At 40.7% G+C, this 25,379-nt stretch overlaps 1 protein-coding gene across 1 annotated transcript in view; it reads right to left on the bottom strand.

Annotated features, from left to right (window-relative positions):
• The window catches only part of LOC141910772 (26S proteasome non-ATPase regulatory subunit 1-like), a 143,907-nt gene that overhangs the window by 20,738 nt on the left and 97,790 nt on the right, over positions 1-25,379 (bottom strand). The window lies entirely within an intron of this gene.

Below are 25,379 nucleotides of genomic sequence, written 5' to 3'. Positions count from 1 at the left end.
TGTGCAGCTAGTCGTGTAGCTAGTGGTGTAGCTAGTGGTGTAGCTAGTCGTGTAGCTAGTCGTATAGCTAGTCGTGTAGCTAGTCGTGCAGCTAGTCGTGTAACTAGTCGTGTAGCTAGTTGGGCAGCTAGTCATGTAGCTAGTCGTGTAGCTGGTCGTGTAGCTAGTCGTGTAGCTAACCGTGTAGCTGGTCGTGTAGCTAGTCGTGTAGCTAGTCGTGTAGCTAGTCTGAGGACGGTGATGATCAGACAGATATGTACTTCTATTTCGATAGAACCAGCAACAACCATTGGTGCGTATAGAAAACCGAAGCACATGAAATAAAGATTAATCACGAACAGTTAGGAATATCAAAATATATACGGTCTATAACTATAACCAGCTTCATTCAACACAGTAGTCAAATGATCTCTTATTTTCACTCTCAGATGTCAACCAAACCCAATGTAACCCGCGTCAGCTATAATAACCAATCAATAAACCAGCTATTGAAACTAGAACTGTCTCCGAACTGTAGCAAATACTGGATAGGGCACGAGTTCAAGCTACGTTTTAAAGAATGGTTTGAATTTAGTCTGTTGTAATTTAGAATTGACCCATCAACATACCAATCCTGGTCCAATCTATATTTACAGGCTATATTTACATTGTACTCATCAACATCGACATTAAGACACACAGACACACAAACAGATAGACAGTCTGTTCAAACAGTTATTTGAATATTAAGAAATAAAATATTAGCGTGAAAAGGACTTTTATCCGGTTGTCCAGGAAGATCGGATAGATGCACAGGCTGGGAACTGACAGGGTTTTTTATTCGCGATCGAATCATAACCGACATTTTCATCTGTTTTTTTTTCTTCAATTTCATAAGTGCAGTCGGAAACACGACCAGTTACGAGATACACTTTTCCGTTTTCGATGAAGACAATGGCCGCGCCAGGAAAGATCTCGCGTATCCACATCGTAATATTCCGCAGAAATCGACGACGACGTCATCTTCTAATTGGAAATATGAATAAAAGACTTTTACCTGAAATTACCTTTCGTGACGTGAAACTCAATTCTATATATGCTTGAGGGGGAGTTGATGGCGCATTATCTTAAAATCCTAGTGCGCACGAAACAAAAAACACATTTTTTATTAATGCATGTTGATGTCTAGTTCGCTAACGGACTCTAAAGCCTAACTCAGGCCACATCACATTCGACCAGATCGTCGCAATGCAAGGAATCGGAAACCAGTCGCTGATTTTCAGTCGGGGAATTTTTTCCGACAGGAGTGAGCTGATCGACCAGTCGTAAGCCGATCGGACATGTTCTACGTAATTCTTACGACGCCGGATCGTATGTGACCTGAATGTACTTACCACCGATCGTAAGGTCGTAGCCAATGAACAGCGATGTATACATCACATGACTTACACGTTCGGTTCAAAATGATCGTGGATCTCAGGTGACCTGAATGTAGCTAAAGCCGGGCTCGACCTTACGACGCGACTCAACTGTCGGCGACTATCGTAGATTGCACTCAGATCGAATTCAGCGATAATCGGCGACCAGTTGCTATTGGTCGTAACGACTGGACGTGAGCGCGCTCACATCGACACCGATACACCGAGTCGTGGGCTCCCAACAAGTAGATCACGTGACCCGTTCAAAGCTACGTGCACATATCTCCCAATAAAAAATAACAATATGTATGCCATTTTTATTCCATAAACTCTCCATCAATTTAGCGGCATTATTGTCAGAGAAAAATTGAAATTTTTAGAGTGATTCAAATAATATTCATGATTTTAGGTTATTCATCAAAGGTTTTTTATTATCAACATGCAAAAATGTCGTGGAAAGTATATGGAGGCTGTGTTTCTCTTCTCACAATAACAATGAGCTTTCCTTCATATTTGGCGGGCCATGTTCATTTTTGTACCGCCGCTCTGATTGGCTGAAATTAATTGTGGAGTCGGCAACTCATCGCAGAAACACGCACATAGACGACGACGAGTCGGCGACTGGTTCCGTCGCGTCGTAGAACATGTTCAACTCCTGCGATTCAGTCGCCGATCATGAAAAACTGTCGCACGACAGTCGTAGCTAGACTCAGATCGACTAGAATCGGCGACAAAAATCGTGCGACGATCGGTGGTAGTCGCCGGAAAACCAGTCGCTGACCAGTTGAGTCGCATCGTAAGGTCGATCTGAGCCCCCTTAAGATCCGACAAACAAGTCTCGGCCAATCCGCGCACACAGTCGCGAAACAAGTAAAAACTGTTTTTCCCTCGTGCTGTAAGCTAGCCCGACATGAATTCCGGAATGATCTGATGATGGCTGTTAGTCAACAGCCGAATCGTTGTGGTTTCGTAATAATAAATTTGATCGTATAATTTTAAATTCGAAGTGTGGGATTTCTTCATTTATCTACAGTATACACGGATTATAGTGTTTATTCGACAACTAAGATGTTCAACGCATCTGACAAAAAACCCAGAATCAATTTAAAACGCGTATCGAGGCATATTCGAAACGTCCTATTCTGAATCGTTGATTTTATCGCCAGTTCGAGATTTGATCGGATTCCGACCGATTCCTCTGATTCGCGTTTAATTCGAGCCCGGATCGAGTGAATTACGCAATCTCGACGAGCGATCTCGTCGACGACGTTCGCACCCCCGGACCCCGGCAGCGTCGCGCGATGACATCTACCGCCCTAGACACAACACCGGAGAATGTATATTGATCTCTTAATGAAGTATTTCGACGTCGAAGAAGACGAAATTCCGCGTCGGCGGCGAACGTCAACGGTGAAATTCAATTTAAATCCTGTCGCAGCTGATTTCATTTATCAACTCGATTCTCTCCACCCCCCACGTTGAGACCAAGCGAGAGAGAGATCTGTGAACATCCTCACTCTATAAAACCTGTAACATGATATTACGTAATGAAATCTGGAGAGAGAGATTTCTCAACATTCCCCGAGATCCGATATTTGATTCGTCAATGTTAAGATGGTTTGTAGACTCATTAATCAAGTCAGTGATCTATTTACGAGAGATCGACATATTTACATTCCCAAGTTGAAACTAGACCCTAATAAGAAGCTCTCATCCTGACTGAGACATATGTCTAGAGTTTTCAAAGCAAAATCGGCTTTGAAACTCAGTGCATTCGGGCTCAATGGCTAGTCTTTGGTATTTCACATACTAGTCTCTCATCAATCCAGGGTCCAGTTGCATAGTCATGACTTCAGTCCAAAAGTGGTCTTAAATATTAAGATGGGTCTTAAGTTGTTAGATTGGCTATAGAACTAAGTTGGTCTTAGACTGGTCTTAAGTCCAAGTCCTGACTGTGCAACCGGCCCCAGGGTTCTAGTGTTGGGTCATGACTCAAGTCCAAAAGTGGTCTTAAATCTTTAGACTGGTCTTAAGTTGTAAGATTCGCTATAGAACTAAGTTGGTCTTAGACTGGTCTTAAGTCTTAAGCCATGACAATGCAACCGGCCCCTGGTGGTAGCCGTGATCACAATAAGCGTTGAAACGAACGTTTTTAAACAAGACACCTAACTATACAACTAGAATCCCACACTACTAAGACTCAAGGAAAACAGAGTGCTTAGAAAAACCGAGGTATCAGTAATATATGATTACAAGAAGAGGAGTGTGAGAGAAGAAAATAAAAAGAACGATGGGATCTTTAGGAGTTAAATCACACCAGATTGTGGGGGTAATACACTAGTCTACTACACCTTCAGTTGAGTGTTTATTTTAGAGCTTCGCCGCCCACCGAACAAAACAAGAGAGAGAGAGAGAGAGAGAGAGAGAGTCTCACCTGCAAAGAGAAAGAAAAACAAAAAACGTTAAGCGATTCTGTAACAATTGAAACAGTAAGGGGGAAAGGTTCCTATTCTTTTAAACGTAAGTTCTTAAAAACATAGTGGGTGTGTTTAGGGGTTAATGTTGGGCGTTTGTCCGTTTTTAAGCTGAGTTGGGCCGCCCAAAACCCTTTGTTGAACACTACGGATATCCACAGAAATTTAGAACCCAAAATGCAGGAAATGCTTCGTAACAGCTCCCGACCTGAATTTCAAGCCGACGCCCATATCTGAAAAAACACACACCCTCATAATTGTTAACTTGCCAATGCACCTGATGGTCTTTAGTGAGAAACAAAAACCTGTCGCGTTTCCAAACTCAAATTTTGATATTCTTGACTTAAATTCATCGAAATTGTACCTATAAATACCGCTACATGTACTAACATAGGATTTTATATTTCTGAATTCATACACAATAATCATATTTCAATTCAGAGTTCATTCATTCACGCTGTGATCATCACCTCGGGGTGTTAAACCGTCAGCGGGATGCTATAAACATGTTTATAGTACGTTGCACGTCTATATACGCATGCTAGATCCCCGGAGTACCGAAAACAATGCGTTATCATTAATGTTCAGTGAATTTTCATATAGCGAATAAAACAAATATGAAACTGGTGGCATATTTTTTCTTAGTAGGGTGGAGTTCATCAATTCATTATTGTTGCTATGATGTAGTACGTCTATATACACATGCCTTGTATAACGAAGTCTGAGATTTTCTATTTCGAACAAACATGAATTTAAACGTTTTTTTTCTGAAACCGTCCCCAAGTCGGATAGCGATTGTGCAACAGTGGCAAAACATATGCAGTTTTCAAACCAAAAATGAGTTAGACTTAAGGTACGGACTGAGCCCGTTCTGGCTCCATATCCAAAATGAAATTATCGAAAAGCGTTAATCGTTTCGCAATAATGAACCAATTTTAGATGAAGAAACTAAATTGATTTGGCATGGGCACAAATTCGGCCAGTGCCAGATTTGGTTCCGCCAAAAGCATCAGACCAGGCCCATGCCAAATAGTAGCAAGGGCCAAATCATTGCATGTAAAATCTTAGCAAATTCGGCCAAATTAAGCGTTAACTGGAAATGCTTCGCTTCAAATGCCTTTTTTTAAAGTATTCAATGAGTATTTTACTTTCAAACACACTCTCTAATTAGGCGCCAAATGGTCTCAACGTGTTCACGGTTTAAGAGCCCACAACTGTGGAACTGGGCCCAGTTCCATTGGAAACGCAGGCATCATGGGTAACGACTGATATGAAAGCAGAAGAAACAACATCGAGAATCAATAACACTCGAAACAGAGTATAGTAACATGCGACTGGAACCCGGCAGCAGCAGCGGCGGCGGCAGAGCAGACGCGTCTCTCGCTGTCCGTTCATTCTATATAGACAAATCAACTTTCATTTATGGTCGAGTCCTCGGTGTCGACGCGACGAGCTCTTGAAAACTTCAATTCGGAAATAATACTCGCGGTCATTCACCACTGCGACCAGACGACGGATTGTAATGACTCACAGGAAATATCTCATCAATAATTCATTACAGACGTCGGATTAATTTTTTCAAACGCTTTTTCATAAGTTCGTTTTCCGTACGAGGTAAGTTTTTCGGTATCAGCCGACGACGAGAAAAAGAAAATTTTGCCGAAGAATTTTTAAACTCGATTCAGAAAGAATACCAGCGCATAACGTCGGGTATACTGATTAGAGATCTGATTTCTAATAGAGTATTTATAGTGATGCAGTTTAATTCAATGTATTCGTTATCGGTTAATTACTATCATGTCAAGTTCCTCTCAGGTATATCGGAATTCGGCAAAATTTCAAACAAATTATAACTAACGACTGACAAAGCCGTGGTGCTTGCCCACCATTCATTATATCAGGTATTACATATTCCCGTGGTACAGATTCATAGATCATTTTTTTGGAGATAAGGAAATAGGTCAAGTGGGGTTGTATGACAGTGCAATAAGGTTTGACTCTATTTAATTTTCTTCCATGATTAGTTTACGATAATTATGATTTAGCAGTCAATTTTACGAAGCTGCGCCCATGGGCTTGTTTTACAGGGTGACCGCTTTTTATATGACCTGATTTTTGGCTGACAATTCTCTGACATGCACGTTGGTTTCCCGACTTGATCTGTTAAGAATCCAATCAATTAACGCAGTCAAATACGTAAGGCATAGACGAAAATGGTTTGATCATAGGTGCCATCTAGCGATCTCAACTAATTTCCCTGACTTAAAACTTTCTTTTAGAAAAACATTCCCTGACTATTCCCTGATATCTTATAAGAAAACTCCCCGAGTTTTCCCTGATTGCCAAGTAAAAAATGGCCACCTGTTTTATCATCCACTGTAGATTCAATATTTTACCCCAGATCATCAAATTCCGGCCATTACCTATCTTTACATGACGATACCTATGACCCTAGGTTATCGACTCAAGTCGGATAAGTTTTCATAACCGACAGTTGGTAAATAATGTTACTGAATGAATTTCACGTTTTGAGTTGTCTTCGTAAAAAATGCCAGAGCGCGGCGCCCACATATACCGACTTAGTAAAAACATGGAATTATTTGTACAACAACAAAACCCGAGAGCGAGACGAGATAACGAGAATTTACACCGTATCTCGATTGATGAAACAGAATCTGACGAGCTGGTTTTGATTTGTGTGTGTGTCATCTGTGATCGGTACAGAGCTGAGCGAGTGGGGTATCTAGCATAAGCCCCCCCTCGTCCTGATCTATAATCTAATCCTCGGCGCGGGGATTTGTCTAATCCGAGAGCGTCTTTAAAGCGATTAGAATTTATTCAACTCGAGCAAGAGAATTAATAATTAATGGATTAATTGAAATCGTATCAAATCGGATGAACGTCGTATTACGACGGATGATTTTCTCATTTAATATCTAACTGAAACCTGCATTAAAACCTGCATATATCAGTCATATCACCGACCAGGGTTCATTCCATCCTCTACCGGCAGGGATTCGAACCTGATAACATCACCACGGTACAAAACAAATGGTACCAACACGGTACTTATTAATGCCATATCACATTTTTCATCGCCACTCTCCGGTGGCCATGATTAACCATGAATTAAAATTTCTAATCAAATCAATCAGAAAACCGCTTCGATCCATCTTATGATAAATAGGCTTCTTCGTCTTAAGTGGCACATTGAACGAGTAAATATCGACAAATGTACTTCAACTACTGCTACTATTGCTACTACTGCTACTACTGCTACTACTGCTACTATTGCTACTACTGCTACTATTGCTACTACTGCTACTATTGCTACTACTGCTACAGGATTATTATGAATTGATTTTTTGAAATGAAATCTTATTGCGTCCACTGTCACGAAAAAATAAACGCAAAGTATTACGACATAGCGCATCAACAGGCTGAGTAATTGTTTGAAAAGACAAACCTCCGTCTGCGCAATATGTACACTCGCGGATCTCAAGGTGACAAATCCACTTGCGCATTGACATTTTGCGGATAATCGTAAAACGTTCGGAAATATGGCTTGTTTATGAAATATACATACACCCGGTGCACAATGACACGCTGGTAAATGGAAAAACTCTCAATTTCACCAATTGACAGAGCACCGTTCACTGGTAATAAGGTGATTATATTTCAGATGTAGCGATAACTATGGTCGATCTGAGTTGACAAAACTGTTTTGAACCATTCAGACTAAACTTCAATGATGTATTTGGCATTTTTCTACGTGGATATATTTCAATTCGTAATTAATAACCGTCTTTAATAATAATTCTTTTCTCTGTATTATTGTATATGTTCTATGTAAATAGAAAATCAATCAATTACAATTTCACGTAAGCTCATTAGTGTCATAAACACTGAATGCAAATTCAATAGAAATGGAAATAGACTAAAACTTTTCTAGAATTCTCAATTCGATTCAATATTTCAGTATCTGATCAATATTTCAGTATCTGATCGATATTTCAGTGCCCGCTCAATATTTCAGTGCCCGATCAATATTTCGGAGTCAATTCAATATGTTAGCGCACAATAAATATATTATACGTCAATCAAATATATAAGTATCGAATCAATATCTATCCAGAGTTTCCAATCGTTATTTGAGTGTCTATTCAATATTTCATGCAATCATGAGTTCGTTAAAATCATCAGATCAATGCTAGACCCAGACATATAATATTTTTTTTTAAAGCTGTGATCTAGTAGTGGCTTTGTTTACTGGTATCAATTGTTTTTTCTTTGAAACGCAAAATCGAGCCCGGGACCGAGAGGCAGATGTGTCCCATTCGACGATTATAATAACAATAGTAATTTTCCGAGAATTTCGCGCCTGTTGAAGATCGGCAAAAAAATATATCAATCACATCAAAAGATAAGAGCAACAATTCGTATCGCATTTATCTTGTGTCAGTAACCTACAGTGTCAACACGTCATTGCTGTGAATGTCATGACAGACGCGGCAATTGAACTAACGCGCTGAAGACCTTCGTACGATATTTCATCGCGCTGAAGACCGTCGTACGATATTTCATCGGTACAATAAAAAGTAAACCGCTCAGTCTGTCTTTCTCCGTGATGTTGATATTGCAAATCGGTTTGTTGCGTAACTTCGTAATTGGGAAAGTAAAACAACAAACTTTTTTTAAACAGATTCTTATTATCAATTTGAGAATGTAGCCTAATTGAAATGAACTAGACACGATGGTAGTAAAGAAAATGAATGACACTACGATATTGAAAAAATATTAAATTGACACTGGCGCGAAAACATTGAACGGATTCTTAAATGTTGATAAAGTACTAAATTAATTATAGGAAAATATAGGCAAAATATTGGATGAACACTAAAATATTGATTGGGCAAGAAAATATTGATTGGGCAAGAAAATATTGATCAGGTCATAAAATATTGGATGGACGTTGAAATATTCGATGGGCAATAAAATATTGATTGGGCAAAAAAATATTGATTGAGCACGAAAATATTAAATGGACACTAAGATATAGATTGGACAATAATATCTACATATATTAAATTCTTTCGAGCAGCTAAAGTTTCATCTAACGTCAATGATATAAAGAAGAACTAAATGCCAGTAGTCAAGCAGTTAATTGATTAGGATAAGCACCACTCAATTAAAGCCTTCAACTAGTCAACACGATTGAGTCTTAATAATCCAACTCGGTATGCCGGTCGGTCTGTCGCACCTTAATCATCTTATTAAACTATCTTGAGGTCATTAATTACGATATTCCCAAGCGTTATTAACGAGGAAAGATTAATGGCATCCCGACGTAACGAGCGCGACGAACGACGACGTCGGGCGACTCAATTGATTTTTCGACTCTCTCCAGACGAATCGTGCGGTTGACGCCGTAATTACAAATGGACATATGTATAGTCGACTTAACGGATAACGCGGGATAACGGTGATCTAGCGTAATCGTTCGGTCCGTCTCCCGCGAGAAATAACTCGGCAAACGCATCTACTATCGAGGCTTCCTAATCTACTTCAAATTTAGATTATTCAACAGTTGCGACTTCAATATTAGACAAAATACGTCACTATTCATGAAAAGGCATTAAAATTCATTTTTTTATCAGAAAAAAAGATAAACGTAGAAAAAAAAAGAATCGTTGAGAGAAACCCACAACAATTTGAACACATGTTATTTTCTTTTGCCTACAAAAAAACTCTGAAGATGGACGCGTAAGGGAAAAAACAATGAAAGTGGTTTGAATTGCTATTGAGGGCTTCTCTCAATGATTCCTTACGATCTACAAAGATTGATGCCTCTTTAATTGCACATTTTAAGTTTATGAGTAAGAGTCAAATCCTTAAGAGTTGTTAAGTGAAAAAAGAAATCATCGTCATCATTCCTCTAGGGAGGGTTTTAATCTTGCGGAATGGTGACGTAAAAAACGTCTTTGTCATCTTACGACGAGAGCTGATTTGCCGCCACGGTCTACCGGTGCACGCGCCCCGAGGCGGTTAAGACCGTCGGGTTATTTATGACACGGGCAGCGGCCATTATACGCGTTTGAATGGTCGAGTTAGCCGAAACCGAACGAGCGGCAAATACGCGATGAATAGAAACGTCGCGAGAAAAACGATAATCATTTGAAAGCGCGTTATTGATATTTGATTAGACACGCGGGCGTCGTAAGTGAGTGATCGCGACGACGGCTAAAAGCATTTCGGCGCCGACGACGTAAATGACGCCGTTAAACGCGCCATCGATTTGGCGCGGTATCGAGGAGCGATTCGGACACCGCGCTCGGTGTTGCCGCGAGGGGCAATCAACGCGAGGAAACCCGGCGTTCTTTATCGCCTGCCTGCCTGCCTGCGCTTTTGCGATGACGATGGGGTGGGGAAGAGTCGAAGCTCTATTCAGGTCGATCGATATAATCATTTAATGCCCCATTTACAGAGATCATAGGTAATGTAAGCGGCCAAAATCTAGGCCAAGGATTCCTCCATTTTTGTCGCTGTGTCATCCTTCGGAATCATCAGTTGAATGTTGAGCTGCTGGGATGAGTCCAGGCCTCCCACACACCGGACACACAGGCGGGTAGGCGCTACGTTGTTGGGCTTTCACATCTGGCATTTCTGCTTATCTGCTTCTTTCATGCTCCTGGACTCGAGTATTTACGATGCATTTAAATATTATTAATATAAGGTGTCCAAAAGTCGTTTTTCGTAGTTATTCTTTTGAACGTGAGAAAGTGAGAGACGAGAAGGGCACATTTTCGAAAATGGCCCCGCGGTATCGCGCGGCCATATCGAGACAGTCACATCTCGAGAGTAGCTGTCACCTGCACGCGACGAGCGCGCGATTTCGTGCGATTCCGATCGATCCCGCGTGGCCATTTCATCACCATCTGCCTCGTAGAGTCACTGACGACGATGCATTAAGTTATTCCCGCCGCCTTCCTCGGGCGCTACGCGGTGAATTCACGCCGGTAAGTGACTGGCGCTTTTTTTATCTCCGTCATGCAGAAGTTTACGTTCGTATTTGTGCGATTGAAATGAGACGTGCGCGCGAATAAATCTAAACGCGATCGATGCACACATCACGTCGCGCCGTAATTAATGGAACAAAAAATGCAATTGATCGCGAGACGTTGCAGTTTGATTTTTGTATTTTACAAGGCTTTAAGGAGTTGCGTCGTCGCGCACAGCGAGGAAAATATCTCAGCTGAACAGAATTGGAACACACCGAGGAGGATACCTCGGATGGGCACGGGTGGAACACGTTGAAGTGGCTTCCTTGGTAGCGCACAGTTGGAACACGCTGATGAGGACACCTCAGCTGCGCACGGGTGGAAAAAGCAATAATTGCCAATTGAATAGCAAGAGGCCATCTTTAGGAAAAGACCCACATCTGCATACGTATACCGATCATGTTCCTTTTGTGCATTATTCAGGTGTATGTTAGGGTACTCTACCGTCACAGGGCACCTTCCGTCAATTTACTAATTCCTGAGTTCTCCCTGATTTTTTTCTCGATTATTTCCAATTCCCTGAGTTTTTCAGGTTTTCTAGGTCAGTGGCGACTCAGCAGCAATTTCAAGAATCGGAAAGCATTAAATGCGATGGCAAATCAAAGGAGAAATGGCAAATTTCGAAACTAATCTCCTCTTTTTCAAAGCATCATTTCAAGGAGAAAGTAATTCTATCCCGTATTCACATATATCACACTTTATAACAAGCATTCAGAGCACGAGCAGAGCCCCGACTCACGAGACCCGACTCACGAGGCCCGACTCACGAGACCCGACTCACGAGACCCGACTCACGAGACCCGACTCACGAGACCCGACTCACGAGACCCGACTCACGACACCCGACTCACGAGGCCCGACTCACGAGACCCGACTCACGAGACCCGACTCACGAGACCCGACTCACGAGACCCGACTCACGAGACCCGACTCACGAGACCCGACTCACGAGACCCGACTCACGAGACCCGACTCACGAGACCCGACTCACGAGACCCGACTCACGAGACCCGACTCACGAGACCCGACTCACGAGACCCGACTCACGAGACCCGACTCACGAGACCCGACTCACGAGACCCGACTCACGAGACCCGACTCACGAGACCCGACTCACGAGACCCGACTCACGAGACCCGACTCACGAGACCCGACTCACGAGACCCGACTCACGAGACCCGACTCACGAGACCCGACTCACGAGACCCGACTCACGAGACCCGACTCACGAGACCCGACTCACGAGACCACGGAGAACATATATCTATATGTTTGTGATAACTTTGACAAAATAAATATCAACTGTACAAAAGTTGCGATAATTTCAGTGTCTCTAGAGACGATTTCTCAGCGTGCGTAGCGCGTGTGACGTGAGGTTTTTTCGTAAGTCTTGATAATTTAAAGCGAATATGTTCGGTATACGGTGGGATATGTTTGATACGGATTTTTATGTTATCGTCATATTATCCGTGGTACACCTACATGTAAACGCATATAAAATATCTTTAATCCGTATTTCTCATAACCGGGATTAGTTTTATCGGTCCGAAATGATCTGAATTCAGCAGGTTCGACTATATACACATACAAATAATAGACTGTCGCAATGCGTTTAAAGAAGCCTCTAATCGTCGGCTACGTAGAATGTAAGTAAAGGTTGCTATTGACGAAGCTGATGCGAAATAGAAGCGCACGTAATTAAGATGCAATATTGACTGTTGAAACCGTGTTGAAAGGAAAGTACCCGTAATGACTCGGGCCATTAGCGGCAATGTCTCTCTTTAACATCGACATTCTGACTGAATTCAAGGCATACAGCTGATATTTGTGGTGCGATTCTGACGAATGTTTAGATCATCGGTGGCAGAAATCATGAGATGAAGGCGTTGTAGATGCTTCAATAGGGTTCGTTTTTTTTCATAAAATGGAAATTTATAGAAACTTAGTCAATTATTTGCATGCGAGTTTGGAGCTGACACCTTCATGTTGGTTTTACCTGCATGAAAGGCAAAATCCATAATTGGATGGCTCAGTTGGATGGGCTTACACTTTGCTGAACGAGGTGAAGTGGCTGCACTGGTAAAATACAAAAATAATGTTTCATATGGTCCGGCACTGTCACATGCAGTTAAGCTGGATTTACCGTTTTATCTGGGACAGCCACGACAAAAACCAGGCAACGTTTCGCTTGATTTTCCAATTTCGACGCAAAATCTTTCATTTCAAATTAGTTCGGTAAATGAAAGTAGTTGCCGTACATTGTTTTTCGCGAGTGAAAAATAATGAATAATCGCGGTCGTTTTCGGGAACAATGTCGGGAGTAAAATCCCCCGGAGAAATCATAGAGAATCGAATACACGCTCCGACTAATTCGCCGCCGCCGCCGCAACGAAAATCGAGAGAAAAAATCCTTTAAAATCTCATTGTCTTCGACGACGACGGCGCGAAAAATGAAACTTCGCCGAAATTGAATTAGACGTTTTTTTTTTCTTCGACAAAACGACGAATCTCCACAGAAATGACGGAAGCAAAATTAAACGCGAGGGGCGCGAGATACACGCCGAGATACGCGCCGGCTTCGCGAGAAAGTTTTTAATCTCTCGAGTCCCGAAACATTGGCACCGTTGATTGCATTAACATTCGTCTGGATTAGTTCCAATAAAATCCCACGACATTCTTTGCCAGTATTATGTATTATGAGTATACTTGCTCTGTCGAGGCTGCGCTTTACACTAAACTATGCTGGGACTTTTTCATAAATCATAACCTTGACTGCGTAACTGTCCCTAACACCCATAGACTTGCACTATCAAGACTGGACTTATATAGCCGCGTTCACACTACCACTAGTTAGACCGGTCCGTATGGGTCTATATATGGAACAGGCCAAATTTAGAACGGGCCAAAATCATGCTAAATGTGATCGATCATGTGCATCGCGAAATTTGCTACAGATAGTTATGACTTGCCCGGGATTTGAAAGCGAGATTTATATCTAAATGATAGATTTGATAGAGAGAGAAGTTTACGTGCGAACACGCTCTCTAATTTGAACTCGGGACCTGATCCATGCCCGTTGTCTCCATGTGATCGCGGCTAATGCAACTAGAGCAATATTTGTCACTGTTTGGAATACAACCGATCTCAAAGAAAAGAACACATGAACACGGGACGAACGTTAATGACACTCCAGTTGAAATTTATACACTGAAAACATACGCGACTCCATTTTTAAAGAATGAATTATTTTCATAATTTTTCATTGAATTAATTAATTTTCCAAGATGAATTTCTTTATTCAAATGAGTAGATCGTTTTGACAAGATGAAAATATGTGTGGGCGAGTACATACTATGAATATCCACATGATTAATTCATTATATATATTCTATAAAATATATATATATATATATATATATATATATATATATATATATATATATATATATATATATATATATATATATATATAGATATTGTATACACTGCCTCTAGTGCGAGTGAAACGCCGCTAATGAGTCCAACTGGGACGACCAACAAATACGCCAACTGCGCGCGCGCGACTCCTACAGATATCTGCACGATGCAGATCCATCTAAACGAAAAGATCGGTCTAAACGGCGATGATGACGATGGATGTCTCTAGTCTGGGGGGAGAGTCGACACGAAAATATTTACGAAATACTCATTTCGCACGCGGCTATTAGACAGTCGCGTTTTTTGCTAACTCTACTCTCTTTCACGATAGATGCACTGCCGCGTTGAATATTTCATGAAGGTCTTTTGATTTCGTCGGTACTTAGCGACGTCTGGGGAAAGATTTAGGGCCTATGATATTTTCAGGGGACTGTCGGAAGTCCTGAAAAGATGCTCTCGATTCGGCAGCGGTGGGTATTGGCAGTTTTACTCCTCAGCCCATTAAAGTAGACTACAGTTACTAACAGAAGCTAAATCGAAATGCAGTTGGTCCTTAAAGACAAATGTTTATCCTTCAACTCAAAAAAAGTCTGGTTTGAAATCATTTGAATCAAATATCGGATGCAGATTTCACTTCAAATTTTGAGATCATGAAAATTCAACTAGTGAACGTTTTGAGGAATTTAATCCCAACAGTTGATGTGGCTTAACCCTTTCAGAGCGATGTATAAAAACACTGCAGTGCGGTGTATTAATCAGTGTTTGACTGCTAGTACACGGCATTGCAGTGTATTCATTTCATTAGCGATTAGGTTTTTTTTCTGTATGGAAAGATAGCAGCACTCAGTAAAACAGCGAAATATTGGTAATATTGGTAATATACCATACACCGCACCCTGGAGTAGACACACCAAAGGGATATGCCTCAAATTCAAAACACTGGCATGGAAGTTATCGGGTAGTGATAAGTAATTACTGAAAGGGTTAACTATGTACATATGAGGACAAGTGTCGACTCATTTCAACAGTTTTAAGATATGACTGACTGTGTGGACTGTTAGTTACTGTTGACGCATAGACAAACCGGCTGATCGATGACCTCCACATTTACACAACAGCTTTTAACATTCACATCTTCACACGGAGAAAAACCCATCGGTCCCATACGGCACGATGTCCGAAGTGTATATTCATAGGGAAAGATAACTACTGCAGCGCGGCGGTCCCCGCGAGTGCTACTTACCAGCTATAACACTCGATCATTTACAAACGTGACCAGTTATCTGTTCGGTACAGCGTTTTAGTTTACCATCTATATCTGATACGAGGATAGAGTGGTCCCGTCTCGAGAACGGTATTATCACCGTGGGCTATTTGATGGATATATAGGACCAATCTGAACCTTTTTTTAGTGAATGAGCCAAAAATGGGACCAGTCACCAGTCGCATTTTCAGTACACGGCATTAAGTGGGACTACATCCCTCAACAGAGTAGTAAACAAAGAGAAGCGCGAGTTAAATTCAAATTCAAATTCAACGATGAATATTCAACGATACGCGGAGCAAGGTGACGAAAATTGGAAATTCTCAAGCGAATATATGAAAAATTAATTAATTCCTATTTCGCAATTGAATCCCATTTATGACAGTAGCACCATGTGCTGGCAGCTTGAGATTCAAAATGTCACATTTATTAGGTGTATACAAATGTATATAAAATGTCATCATTAGAAAAGTCGTAATCGCAGTCATTATCGCCACAGTAGATAAACGTCAGCTTAGTCGCGGTATTAAATAGCGATCATTTAAGCTACAAGCTAACTCACAACAATAGTAGCAGTAGTAAATCTAATACATATATTTCATGTTATCAAATAAGGTGCTACATATATAAGGTTAGTATTCATTATCTTTAGATACTTAAAACATGTTCACACCAAGACAACACAAAATTATTTGAGTGAATCTCAGAAATTTTGTGGTTTAAAATGTTACAATTCATATATATGTATATATGATATATATGATATATATATATATATATATATATATGATATATATATATATATATATATATATATATATATATATATATATATATATATATATATATATATATATATATATATATATATATATATATGAATAGATAGAGTTTTTCCCTCATTTTTCCAGATTAATTAATTGATAATTAATTGAGTTAGCCCCCCCCCCGGGTTAAAGGTAATACCAGTCTATAAAACCGGGCCCAGGTTTTTCCAGGTCAGTGGAACGGCCTAAATCTTCTAATAACCTATGCTTTAATGTTTTGATTACGTTCGGGTCAACTATAACATTCACGACGCGCCGATCACCAATCCTGATCCAACAATCCGATCGGATCTTCGAAATGTCGCGAATGAAACCCGATCGTCGTCGGCGAAGGAAGGAAATTCGATTTTTTTTTTCGCTTAAAGAGTGCGTCAATTCGAAACGTTGACGACGTCCAACGCGCGCACGATACGACGGTATTATCGTCAAGACCAATAACGATTTCAGCTGTCAAACAACCGACATTACCGAATCAACTGATTTCACATTGACAAAGCCGAACGTTTTTAAGCACTGATTGCGTGTAATGAAAACCTATCGATTTTTCATTCGCGATGTTTGTCACGAAAATGTTATTTATGTATATCGTTATACGGCTCGCGGATCGAGGAAAAATGGGGACGGCTCTGAATGCCACGATTCCGATATTCTCGGAGTCGCCCCTTATTGGATCATACGTGAAAACCAAAACTTGGCTTATCAGTAATCAGGGGCCAGTCGCTGAAAAGTTGGTTAAAGATAACCGCCGCATATACACCATAGTAACGATGAACTTTCAATTGTCACTATGTCAACTATCCACTGGTTAACTCTTACCAACCGTTAAGCGACTGCAGCCCCCACCCCCCCCGGAGAGACACCTTTGATTGAACTTTGGTGTTAAGATAAGTTCATTTCCAGTGTTAAACCCTAGATTGAAATGTTAATCCAGAATCATAGAACAGGGCCAGGGGCTGCTACTTAACTTTCGAGTTACTGGGCCGAGTAGTTTTTGCGTATTGACCATTAACAGATCTTTTCATCTAAGAAAGCTTGGATCCATCTTGAAGACAGTTGAACCGATGTACGGCATAACAACTGTCTTTAACCGGATCTGAACGATATTCACGCCGCCGATACAAAAATGTGACTTGAACGTAACATCTGACAGTTGAAAGGATCGCGTCGTCAAAAATCCGGTCATATATCATCGATCATAGTTAACTTTCTAATTGAACGCAGCACATGTTCTATGTATTCTGAAGAGATATTTTTTTCTATTTATCGATGTGAGGGAAAGTGCAGATTATGAGCCGAACAGCTGTGCTCTCTATTTTGTGGCGATAATTGTTACTTGATATGTCACTGTCAGTGTAAAGTTGATGGTGGCACGACGAGTTCCACAGCGCGCGGCATCAATCCACAACTGTGGAACCCATGAGTTCAGTTCAAAATCCGTGCTGTCCACAAGAGAACGATTTGACCTCGGTTAAACTGGCACAGATCAGACTGGCGTCTAATTTAGTGCAGTTGTCCCCGGGCCTAATTTCACTCAGGTCGAAAACCGTTTATGTTCAAATTTAACCCTGTAGTTAAAGCCACAAGTCGAGGAAACAAGGTTTCAAAAAAACCCAATACGCCAATTTTATTTCGCACGAAACGTATCATCAATTTTCTATTATTCAACTCGCAAAATGAATCGGTTTTTTTTCTGCAAAACGTAGTTTATAATCGACTTTAAAATATTCAATAATCGATCCGTACCAGGGCACGGTGTATACTGTCATAGTACAATACAATTTACAACACGAAATTATCGTATCGTCAACACCAGCTTCGTGATGATAATAATAATAATAATAATAATCAACTGATGATTTTACACTGCCTCAAGTGTCCTTGAATAGAGCCGCGATTAGATTATCTTCATCGAACACGGGTATCTTTTTAATAACAAAACGTTTAGCTGTTCCCCCTCGGCGTCGCGTAGTCATGTGTGCAACGTGTGCAAAGTCAAACCGGCAATTTCTATCTTTAATTATATAACATACGTAGCTGAACGTAGATTTTCATCATCAATGAACTCGGTCTGAAGGATATTCGCATTGACTTTTAAGCGCTCACAGTTTAACATCACATCACATACACTTCTTTCAAGCGCAACGTATAAGCTGCATTCACGTTGATTACGTCTTTCAGAATGTTTCGAATTTAGTCCGTTCCAATTTTGAAAGGACTGAGCATCCACGCAAGTGAATAGTTCTAAATGCATGCAAAACTGATTATCGTAATCTGTTCCATTTTAGAGTGATCAAATAAACAGATTCTCAGGCGCGAATGCTTGGTCCGTTCTAAATTGGAGCGAACTAAATTTGCAACATTCTAAACAATGTAGGCGTGAATACTTATGGCAGACGTTAAAAAGAAAACAATTTATTCATCGAGTAAATTCGTTCCATTTTCAATGTTCCACGACAATGTCGGTGGCGCACCTGAGGCTAACCGGTATCGAAATTCGAACAGACGTTCGCATACGTCGATTTTTTGAAAAATAAGCAAAACGCAAACAAATCGATAACGAAACTCGACGCGAACGAACGTTACGATTCACTCGCAAACGTTCCGAAAATAATCGCCGTATGAAAAGCTTTAGTTATTCATAGAAAACGAATGTAACAATTTGCACACCGCACGAAATACTGGAACAATCTACCAGCTAAATTGTACAATGAGCCGAATTTAAATATATTTCAGAACAGTCTCGGAAATCTGCTGTTGTTAAATTATTGGCAGCCACATTTGTGTGTTCTGACTACAAGTGTACGTTGTACAAGCTTTTCTATAGTGTGGTGCGCGTATCAGTGCTAGAATGTCAATGAATATGCTGAGGAATTTTGGACTTTTTGGCTTTATTCCTCGCAAAAAAATACTGTTACACTGCCTCTATATAACGTAAAAAGTATCATGTTCTGTTATAATCTTTGAACCCAACATTTGTCATTACAGTAGTCTAGACAAGGATTCAAAGGCTTGCGACCCTTTGCAACCCAATTGTCTGCGACCACCAGTGATGATTGAGTCGCCAATGCCCATCGACCTATGCACTCATGCGACTGTAACACCAGTGACCAATGACTTGCTCATTTTCTATATGTGACTCTTGCGACTGACAGCGGCTAGTGGCGCGGCAGTGTTGATCACGTCACAGTCTACTCGGACGACTCTTTGCGACCAATGACCGAAAGTTATTCCATAAATTATATATGCCTTTATTCAAACTGAAAGTTCGTCGGAAATCGGTATTTACATACATACGCGATAATCAATAAAGTCGTATTGATTGATGATGAGTGTTTTTAAAAAGCGTTTTGCGAAGGGCTTCATCCCAGACTTTATCAAATCAGTCGAGACGCGTTTATCCGCGGCTTACAGCTGATTCTATTATAGACGAGCGTGATAGAAATCGGAAGAAGCAGTGCGCACGCTCGCTGGATTAAAAACTTTCGAAGCTACAGAAATATACTTTTAATCGGAGATTATCATCCAGCAACTCGGAGCCAGTCACAAGCAATTATATATTATATTCAGTGCCAGACTTTAAATCTTACAGTGTTGACTAATCAATACTCGAAAGTGCTGGAGATGATTTGAAAATTTCAAAAAATTCCATCCCGGTGAGTTGGATAACAGGCATACTCCTGCAGCGTACAGGCATACTTAGTGCATCTACACTACGGTGCGATGTATCATTAGTTACTAATATTTCACTGTTTGACAGGTGCTGCCATCTTTCAATAGAGATAAAAACTAATTACAGTAACATCGATACACCGCCACGCAGTGTACTAGCAAAGTCCATCACCGACTTATACACCGCACTGAGGTGTAGATGCACTGATAGGGTCAATCAAATAGTTTTTAAGACCAAAGTGGCTCGTAAGTTCGGCAAGAACCTAGAAGCCGTAGTTTGGCTGTTCGAATGACAGTTTCGTGACTACAACCACGCAGAGATTCAGGATCAAAATACAAGGTTTGCTAGCATATCCAACTACAAGATCAGTAGCCAAAGTGGCTGAAGAATCAGGGCTTAGATTCAACGCTGATTGAAGCTTCAATTTATTTTTGTTCGCACATGTTAAGAGGAGATGATTTTAGACTTACACAAGCGAAAGAAATATCTACTAAATGCATAAAAAATCTACTTGCGGGAATCGCAATCGCTCAAACCGTTATGACAACATGAAAGGACACCGAAGACGACAGGTCGAGATAGATACTAGTAATCCATCACAGTGACATGTGCTATCATGAGATCTGACTGTGGGGAATCAGATCAGAGCAATATAAACACGAGCTACGTTTACGTAGTTACATTGGGCACTGAGAACATGCTCTTCGTTGTTTTGCTGGATCCAGTTCTACAATCTGTCAGTCCTACTGTGAATCTGAACTGAATAACTTAACTCAGGATCCAGTTTCACAGGGGTGTGGTTTTAATTAGACTCTTGAACACAGTAGTGTAGGTTTGATTTGACTCTGAACCCAGTTTCACAGTTGAATGGGTTTGATTTGACTCTGGACCCAGTTCCTCAGTAGTGTGGGTTTGATTGCTCTTGATACGGTTCCACAGTTGTGTGGGTTTAATATAACACAGTTCCACAGTTTTGTGGGTTTGATTAGACTCTGCACCCAGTTTCACAGTTGAATGGGTTTAATTTGATTCTGGACCCAGTTCCACAGTAGTGTGGGTTTGATTTGCTCTTGATACGGTTCCACAGTTGTGTGGGTTTAATATGACTCAGTTTCACAGTTGTATATACAACAACCGATATTGACCGGTGCACCACAGTTATTGCAGGTGGTTTTAATTTCACTCTGAATCTGCCCTTCACGATGAATAAATATTCTGTTTTCTGCATTTTTCCAACTCGATCCGCTGCCGAGAATCCGTCTCGTCTCCGTCGACTGAAAATCCGATCCGAACGGAAAAACGAGAGGCGATAAAAATCAACGACGCAACGACAACGGATTAAATTTTGATCGCGGCGCAATCTTTTAAGTAAATACGACAATTTTTGCGACGACGACGGGGACGAATGTCTACGAGGGGCGAATGAGCGGGAGCGCTGCGGGATTACATTTCATATCGCGTTTAATCCGATCTTAAACAAACTGACGAGAGAATAGGCTTAAAATAAACGCTGACGACGACGGCGAAAAAACTGAGTGGAGAAACGTTCCGTTCGGATCGATCAAACGAGTTGAAGATCATTTTCTATTTTCCTCCCTTCTTTTTCAGATCTCCTAACAATCTCAATCTCGAAACGCGATCTCTGAATCCCTGAGAGATTGACGGAGATTGAATCTACAAATAGTGAAATCTTTGAAAAGTACATCGATTCATTATTCATATCATTAAAGGTTACTCGTTCCCTGATGTGATTCACTGTTTTTATCGGTAACAGAAAATCAGCTGCCTGAAGATCAGTTCATGAACAGAGTTCAACGGTTATGTGTGCTCAATATGACATTGTCGCTGCAGTTGTCTGGGCTAAATTTGATTTTGTACTCAAAAGCTGTGTGGATTTAATGTGACTTTTAACCCAGTTCCACAGTTGTGTGTGTGTGGGTTTACTGGGTAATTCAACTTTGGACTCATTTCAGCAGTTATATGGGTTTGATTTGACTTGCACCCAGTTCAACAATTTAGGTTGAATTTGTCTTTGTATAATATATTCCACAGTTGCATATTCTCTGGCTACGCCTTAACTTTCTCCAAACTGACCATCTGACACTTTAGACGTGCGTTCTGCACACTTAATTGGGAAAGTTTATCCGAGGTTGTACCGATTAGTAGTCGTACGCACAATGCGATCCATGTTATGATTAAATGATATTTTTAAATCAGCTAATCGATTCTTATCGGCAATCAATATTGTTGTACGTACCGACGCGGCGCCGGTGATGCGAAAAGGGAGCTTTTTGAATTCGCCTCCGGGGATTACAAAGTCGTTCCAGCGCAGTACATAAATTGTATATAAGAAGAGATACAGTGTACGTGCACTAAAACAAGCGGACATCATTAGTGAACCAAATAAATACAGCCACATACACATTAAGAAATCCAGCGGTCCCTCGAAAAATGGCCATCTAAAGCCCACTGAAACAGAAGTGAGGAACATGTTTCCGAGCGTTTCCCTGTGTCATATGTGTGTACGAGAAACAAGAAACATGTTTTGGGAAACAATGTTTTCAAGATCAATTATATATTTCCACGTTTCTGTGTTGCCCTGCGCTGGGCTATGCTCTTCTCTGCACTCAGGTATTCTAAAGCAAGTGCTTTGTAAGTAAGTTCCACTTCCCCACACTCACTCCTGGCAGCATTCACTTATATCTTTATACGAGGCCTTTAGTCAAAATCATTCAATTTCAGTTGCAGCTAGGCCTACTGCCTTGCCCCCCCTCCCCGGGTCTATCAACAGGTGCGCACAGATGTCGTACATGCGCTATCTACAGGATCTACTCACCAAATATTGTACCTCTCGCTTAAAGTGTGCCCGCAAAATCGTAAATCAGGCAGTAAATTAAAATCGACGTGATTGGATGAATATATCAATGTTCCTTTAGCATAAGAATATAAATCTCATCATTCACACAGACTCAGCTCGTCTGACGTTAACAAAGCTAGTTACTCGAGAAGAAACTTCATGACGTCGTTAACTTCTTACCGAATGACGTCACGATTTTATTTTCACTTCAAATCAGAAATGAAAACTGTTGAGAAGTTCCAAATATAGACGAATACCTGCGACGGGTCTTATCAAGGTTGATCTGAACACTTCATAAACAAATAACTAATAATAATTGCCGGTTAACGCCAATACCTGATATCTTGTCAATATTCAACTCTTCAGATTTCGTTTCCAATATAAACTCTACAAGACAAATCTTCAGCCAGTGGGGATTCTCAGGCAAGTCTCAGAATCTTAGTTTAGAATCAAGACTAGTCTAGGGCCAACATAGTACCGATCGATCAACTTCAGAACAGTCTTACCATTTAACACCGTTTTTAGACTTAGTAACAATAATGACCCTCCAATCAAAATACCGTACTGCGGTGGAGAGGTACTGAACGTGTTAATAAAGCCAGATATAAACCCAGAACTTTTGGGACGCAATTTCCACGAAGCTGATACTAAAATCTGACTTGACACAAGAGCCGCAGTGCTTTTTAGTAATAACGTTATCTGGCCACCGCGATATGAAACGCTAGAAGTGTTAGCATAGACAAAAATCAATGTCTGAAGGAGAGGGAGACAAGCGAGATATAACGTTTATCGGAATATATTCAGTATTGGTCAAGTAAAAATGAATGATAGTAAGATGTCGGATAAAAAGATTCCGATATCTCTTCTCCGGCTGAAGGGGACGAACTGAGATACAAATAAAGACGTGTATTGATCGTAGATTGATGAAACTACGAGAAGCTATTCACGGATGCTTCGTAGGACCTCGGTCCTACACAACAGTATCAACCGAGTTTTAGTGAAAAATGAGGGATAGACCCCGTTTTGAGGCAGTTAAAAAGGTACAAACCCAGTTTTAGGGAGGCAAAGAAGCATAAACCCAGTTTTAAGGAAATCAATGAAAACAGTTTCTGGGATGTAGGGAAGTGCTAACCATTTCTGTGAGGCAGGGGACATACTTTCAGAGATGTAAAGGAGTCACAAATTGAAAACTTTTTCAGGGATGTATAGTGAGGTATAAACAGTTTCTACGCAGCGGAGAATGTAGTTTTAGATGGGTAAACCCTCCCTCTTTTCCTCTCAATTTTCCGATCGATTCTCCGCTCATGATGTCGTATAACGTCGCGAACGTCTGCGATCAAATAAGAAACATTTTGTCTTCGTCGTCGACGACGACGACGCAGTGACATCGATCGAACGAAATCTCGAGCAGTTGTAACAGGCGCGCTGCGGCTGTCGCTGCTGCTGCCGACGGGCGTTCAACGCTTTGAAGTCACGACGAAATAAACCATTGTTATTCAATGTAGAAGATGAAACCTCATATACAACGATAAGACGTTTGATGTTCTAAAGACGTCGGTTCATAAAATCAAAAATATTAGGTCAAATAGCTCCTCATTTCGTACTGGGTATTAAAAGTATATATGCTGGCAAATATTGAACTACGCTCAGAAATAGCAGAACTAACCCTATAAGCACTGCTCGGGGCATTCAACCGAAATCTCCATCACCACCAAGATTTGAACGATATATCGATGAAAAACCGATGAACTATTCGAACTAACCTAATTGGATTAAAAGTGTTTAATGCAAAGGTTTCATCATGGCAACAAGGTTCAATAGCCACTGCATTTACATATTCAAATCTAGGTTAAACCATCGGAAAATGATTACAGATAAAGTCACAGAGATAAAACCTCCAGTGAAACTTGGGTCATTTCATTTGATAGTTTCAAAGTTTTGATTAAACTTCATCATCAGAGAAACGAAATGCACAACAATAAAACTAAGGCCGCCTTAACCTTTTCAGTGCGTCTACACCACAGTGCGGTGTATAAATCAGTGATAGATTTTGCTAGTACACCGCACTGGGGTGTATTGATGTAATTATTAATTAGTGATTATCTCTCTTGGATAATGGCAGCACCTGTCAAACATAGTGAAATACTAGTAACTAACGATACACCGCGCCGCGGTGTAGATGCACTATAGTGGTATTCCCGTTATTCAACACACTAGGCTGGAATTTTAAAAAATTTTCAAATTATCTTCAGCACTATAGGGTATTGATTAGTCAGCACTGAAAGGGTTAAGTAACCCCAGACAATATCCCTTAACTGGGTCCTGCACTTTATGAAACATACAGACCTGCTATCCTCTAAACAAATCAACAAACATTATAAGGGGCAACTGCACACGTAATCTGTTAGAGAGAAA

The sequence above is a fragment of the Tubulanus polymorphus genome, chromosome 9 (genome assembly GCF_964204645.1).
Source record: "Tubulanus polymorphus chromosome 9, tnTubPoly1.2, whole genome shotgun sequence".
NCBI classification, from domain to species: Eukaryota; Metazoa; Nemertea; class Palaeonemertea; order Tubulaniformes; family Tubulanidae; genus Tubulanus; species Tubulanus polymorphus.
This window is presented reverse-complemented; position numbering and strand designations above follow the sequence as displayed.